Genomic DNA, 6,000 nt, shown 5'->3' with positions numbered 1-6,000 from the left:
CTCCCAGGGAGGTCTCTCCTCTCTGAATTCTTCCCCGTGCTTAGATTGATGATGTCATTGCTTTACTTTGAGGCTTCCTGTGTTTGCTCTTAATATTCAAATTAAGTCTTTGAAATGTTTTTTCTGTGAATGCTTGTGGTTGATACCTTACCCTCCTAACAGTTACCACATCTGAAAAACCATACCTCTGCCTAAATGGTATGGTGCAAAAGAAAACAAGCACTCACATGTCTACACATATGACATGTTACTCAAGCATGTATGCAGACATATGCATGCATGACTTGAGATATCACTTTGTATTTCATTTTCCACTCTCCATTGTCTTTATATCTTTGCAAGGCACCAAATGTTTCAAAGTCAGCTCTAAGTTTCCATCAGACTTCTTAGAGTCTGCCCAAAGAAACCCACTCAGAGAAGTTATTCTTTTTTTTAAAACTATTAAAACATTCTCTATGTTTAATTTCAACTTTATAATAGATTACAGGAAGATGCTTATGAAACAAATACAGTATTTGTTTCAGTACAGGTCTTTACTTAATAGTATGTAAACAACTATATAATAAAAAGTTTCCAAACATAGCCTGTAAGAAATCGGGCAAATTTACTATAAGCAAACTTTCCAGACAATTTCCATAACTGCACCAGTGTGGCAGTAAACTTCTTCCAAACAAAAAGAAAACAAACAAACAAAATCTACTTCGCAATTTGTTGCTGCAATAGAGAAAAGGTGTCCAGACTTGATGGAATTACCACAGTCAATAGAATTAAAGAAAGGTTCTCATAACAAGATGTATGGAGCTTGTTCAACAAGTAGAGCTGTAGTACCAGCTTGGTTTGTTGGACACTGCATAATTTAACAAATGGAAAAATTCATCCTAAAGTCTGGCTGTCCACCACCTGAGTGCTGGACATCAGAGGCAGAGCAGCACTTTGTCGTTATCACTGTGGGCACAGTACAGTTTTTCTCGGCCAACCTAGCAACACCTGTTGAGGGGCAAAATATGCTTCCAACTCAAAAAAGAAAGGAAAGAAAAAAAGAGAAAAGAAAGAGAAGCCATAAAATCCTAAAAGGTAGAGGCTCTGCATTAGCACTCTGGCTTCACAAAATCTGCAGCTAGGCTCAAACTGTGCATACTCCTTACTTGGAGCTGCACATCTAACTCCAGAACTCTCGGGTATCTTCTTGGGAGTAGGCCAAAAAGAACAGAAAGCCCCACTTTAAGTTTCTTTTCTCTATATATGTTTTTCCTGAAGTTGATTTGAAGGGGAGAGGGGCCTACAGGCTGAATAATCAATCCTCCTTGTCGTTCTCATTAAAGTCATAGTCGTTGTCGTCATCATCCTCCCCAACGTAGGACACAGGGGTCTCGACCCTGGAGCCGCTGTACTGAGACCCATTGGAGCTTATGGCCAGGATTCCATCTGCACCATTGCTCAAATTACTGGCAGAAAGCCTTGTGCCATTGGATGTAGAACCTGTTTTCATAAGGAATACTCCACCAATGGATCCCTGAGCCATTTCTGTCACGTATGGTTCTAGAGCTTTTGGTACCAAACTTCTGGCCACCTTGAGGTCTTCAGCAGAGCAGTTGCCACACTCCAGCCCACACGCTATGCCCATGCACTTGAGCACCTCAATGTCATCATGGATTTCAAATGTGTTGTCAAAGTTAAACAGATTCTCAAATTTGTCATTGGAGATGCTGCAGTCAATGACTGTCTTCCTGCTGGTGTTGACAATGATGAAGGGCAAGTGGATGACAGAGTTGGGAGGAGGCGGCCTGCGGGCCTGCTGCTCGGCTTGGCGATTTCTCTGCACCAAGTTCTTGAAGGCAATTTGCTGCAGGATGAGCTCCTGGAGCTGTGACTGCTTCTGTTTGATTCTCTCCAGCCTCCGCTGCCTCTCTACCTCTAAGTTCTGGCACTCCTGAGCTGAGTTGGTGGGCAGGCCGATCCATTTGCTCTCCTTCTTCTTCTTGAAGATGATGTTCATGGCTATTAGCACATTTAAGGCATCGTAGACATGCCTCCAGGTGTTCTTCTGGTCATAAGCTGATTGGTTTGGTAGGATGTGGTTGTCCGAAGTGCTGATCTCTGCCACCAGCTCTTTAGCCACCTCACTGTAGGAGGTAGTTCCTTTCCTCTGCACCTTCTCACACACCTTCATGGAGAAATGCCACTTAGCCCTTGCTATTCTTCTCGCCCTTCCTGTTCCACTTCCCAGCAGACCAAGGTAAGGAGTCAGACGTCTGATTCTGGGACACAAAGTGAGTGTTGGGAGAGTGTGGGCTCCCTACCACAATAGTGCTGGATGCTGCAGGACTCTGAGGCGTGCCAATCACCACTTGCTGTGTAACATTGACATTGGACTGTCCAAAGGTTTTTGGCAAAAGCTGCTTTCCAAGTGTGTTCACTGTGAAACGGACGGTGGATGGCGACAAGAGATGCCACACATCTTTTGCCATGTTACCAGATCCAGGAAATCAAGGCTTTAACTGTGTACCCTTCACAGAAGAAACCAGACTTATCCTGGGCCGAGCATCGGACCCCAGAGAAGCTATTCTTAAAAGCACCATTCTTCTGTTTTAATTTGGTTCTATCATTGATTTTTTAAAAAAATTACATCATTGGGATTTAAATCCCAAAGCCTTTTCTTAGTTTCATGTGAGGGTACACATCAAGGATTGAAAACAAAATTCTGAAGCAAGCATGACGTGATTGTAGTGGAACCCGCCTCAGGGACATTGGGCTTCACTTTTTTTGTATTTATTATTATATTTAATCTTATTTTTTACACTCCAGTCATTATCCCCCTCCCAGTTATCCTTCCTGCAATTCCTTAACCCATTCCTCCTCCTCCCTGTCTCCAATAGGATGTCCCCTTCCCACTCCCTGGGGTCTCAAGTCTCTTGAGGGTTAGGTGCATCTCCTCTGAATGAGGCCAGACCAAGCAGTCCTCTGCTGTATATGTCAGATTTGACTTTGGTCCTGATCATTTACAATGGTTTTCTCAATACTTGCATTGAGCAGCGGTGGACCTCGAGAGGAATTCTGGTAAGATTGAGCTAAAGGCTAGAAGCCCCAGAGACCCTGAAGGAACAATAGGAGCATCACCTGCTTCCAGCACCAGGCCCCTGGTCAAGTCACCTCAGATACCCAGAGAGCTTTGTGGACATCTGTCATGAAAGGTTATCAAAGTCCCAAGTCCTTTCTCCTGTACATGAGGCAACATTCCTAACATCTCAGACCAAGACAATAGGAAAAGAGACATGACCACAGTAAAGTAGGCCCAAAATCATTCTCCATGCTAACGAGGTTCCCAGAGGCCTGCAGGGCTTAACTAAGAAGCCTCTGATCCCAGACATTCCTCCCTGCAAAAGGTGTTTAACCCCAGGCCCTCCCTGAGAAGTGGGGTATGGTTTTATGCATCCACATTTTGCCCTGACAAAAAAACTTATTTAGAACCATGGAATGGCTCTTCTCCCCAGGATCTACCATGGGGAACCATGAAGAAGGCCTTCCCCCTACGGAGCCACAGCCCATAGAAGGATTCTCTGTGCTCCCAGCCACATTCACCACTGAGCCTGCATCCAACAAGTTAAGGACAGAATCATCTCTGCTAGGACAAGCTGGTCACCCCCCTCCCCCCCCCNGCCCCTTGCCACAACTGCCACAAAACTAAGTACAATCACCACTGATACAAGCCAGAGCTTCTCTTTTCCTCTGAATAGGCTAGACACTGTCCCCAGCCGGCAGGTCTACAACTCCATCTCTGCACTTCCATGACTCCCAGACAGACCTGGCCTTCCTCCTTCAGAAGTGGCTCCTGCTCTGGCTGCTTCACAGGATGCTGCTGCTGCTGCTGCTGCTGCTGCTGCTGCTGCTGCTGCTGCTGCTGCTGCTGCTGCTATTGCTGCTGCTGTTCTGCCTCTGGAAGCTTTAGCTTGAGAATCTTGGCTCTGTGGCAATGCTCAGCTTTCAGCCTCTCCTGATGGCCCAGGGCTTCTCTGATACTCTTCTCCATCACTTCCTCTAAGTTCTGGAACTCCTTACTCAGCTTCAACTCCTTCAGCTTGTCAAACCTCCTCAGCTGTACTAGCCTCTTCTGCCATTACCATATACACACATGTCAGTGTCCCTCTGGACCTGAGGTAAACTGATGTGGGCTCACAGCTGCTCTGGAAAGCACTTCAGCCAGTTTGTCAAATTTTTCACTTATATGACCCATGTGAAGCCTTTCATCAGAAGCCAGCCATTTATCCAGTGGAATTTTATAACCCTTTGAGTTCTTCCACTTGGATATACATGGTGGGATCTTCCAAGCCTGCTGTTCTTTTACATGAGATGACCACCAAGAACAGCAGCAACAGTGGAGTACAGGCACTACAGGTGTGTGCTACAAAGGACAGAACTAGAAAAGTGACCCAAGCTCTTGGAGGAGCTTAGAAGATTGTGAGTGGATCCTAGACATTGGACAGTTGGAGTTTGATTTTGCTTTTGATTGTGACTGTGCCCTGATATTTTTCCCTCTTGAAGTAAGAACACATTTTAGTGGAGCCCATAGTTAAGAGGCTTTGAATTTTTAAAAGACTTTGAATTTTAAAAGATATTGAATATTTTAAAGGGATTGAACTCTCTCTCTCTTTTTTTTTTTTTGACAGCAGCAAAGTTTTTATTCACTGTTAAAAATGACCATCTATACCAGTGTCAGATGAGGGTGGGAAAGGAAGGCAGGGCAGAGCGGGCAAGGAGGAGGAAGAAATTCCCTCTATTGGTCATAAAGCTCAGGTCCATCCCATCATAGATTTCATAGTCTTCCAGAGACAGGTAGTCCTTAAAAATCATGTTCCACTTTTTAAGAACAATCTTATTCCAACAAGTGCCAGTTTGAGCCGCCAATGGTGTCATCCATGTTGCACTTAACACAGACTTTCGGTCATTGCAAACCACCTCAATCATTGTGGCTGGAGCTCCAATGTCCTCAAACCTATGATGACACAATGTGTAGCTCAAATGCTGAACCCAGGGAGGATTTCAAAATTGAACTTTTAATATGTAAACAGTGTGGAACTTTTAAACCCTCTCTACAGGTGCAGCCACTGGGACCTAACACCGTCTTCCCCTCTTTGGATTAGATTCATTTGCTAGGAAAGTTCATGAACCTGGTAAGCAACATCTTCTTCTGCTTCTTCAAGAGCAAATCACAGCTTCCAGAGGGCGAGTCTTGCCTGCAATGAGGAACCCAATGGAAAAAATGCTAAGTGCACAGGGGTCCTGACTGAATGGCCCTCTAGGCTTTGGAGTTCTTTGAGCTGGAATTGTGACAGCCACCAGTCTGTAGTCCAATAACCTAACAAAGGTCAGCTGCGCATGGGAAGTAGATGCTCAGTCCCAGGAGGCTAGTTGTTTCAACTGGACTTCTGTAGAAGGAGGTTCCAACAGATTTTCCACCAAGTCAATGCAAGCAGTGGAAGAAGAATGAATCTTCCTTCTTCCAATGTCCTTATGTAGGTCTCTAGCTGAAGGTGTGGCCCAGATTAAAGGTGTGTATCACCACACCTGAACTTGGAACTTGTTTTGTCCCAGGCCAACCTTGAAGTCAGAGTCCTGGGGTTAAAGGCCTGTACTACCTTGCCTGGGCCTAAGTTTTTCATCGCCACTATCCCTCAAGATCTCCCTGCCAAGATCCAGGTCAGAAACTTGTATCTTTGGACTTCGCCTCTTGATTTCTCCTAATCTGCTCTGTCACTTGATCAGGATGCCAACACCTTCAGGGAATGACGAGGAGAGACAAAAAGGGCATCCTATGCCTAGGAAGCTGGAGGCTGGCATGGAATTCTGGTTCAGACACTTTCCCAGCTGCCAAGATACTTAGCATGGAATGCAAAGCCCGTGTCAGATGCCTCACTTCTGTTGGCAGTTCACACCTTTTCCATTTTCTACACAAAACACCTCTGTTCAGTCTTAACTAATTAACTTTCTCGAGCATACATTGTT

The 6,000-nt window shown here is 45.0% G+C and overlaps 2 pseudogenes across 1 annotated transcript; both read right to left on the bottom strand.

The window, feature by feature from the left end:
• Positions 1 to 1,294: 1,294 nt before the first annotated feature.
• Positions 1,295 to 2,631, bottom strand: LOC110295472 (annotated as a pseudogene). The gene is made up of 2 exons (XR_002378073.1): positions 2,627 to 2,631; positions 1,295 to 2,458 (listed from the first exon to the last, which is right to left on the bottom strand). The product of XR_002378073.1 is annotated as a transcription factor Dp-1 pseudogene (transcript).
• A 2,079-nt stretch (positions 2,632 to 4,710) lies between these two features.
• LOC110295463 lies at positions 4,711 to 4,962 on the bottom strand (annotated as a pseudogene).
• Between the last annotated feature and the right edge of the window lie 1,038 nt (positions 4,963 to 6,000).

The sequence above is a fragment of the Mus caroli genome, chromosome 1 (genome assembly GCF_900094665.2).
Source record: "Mus caroli chromosome 1, CAROLI_EIJ_v1.1, whole genome shotgun sequence".
In the NCBI taxonomy this organism is placed as follows: domain Eukaryota; kingdom Metazoa; phylum Chordata; class Mammalia; order Rodentia; family Muridae; genus Mus; species Mus caroli.
This window is presented reverse-complemented; position numbering and strand designations above follow the sequence as displayed.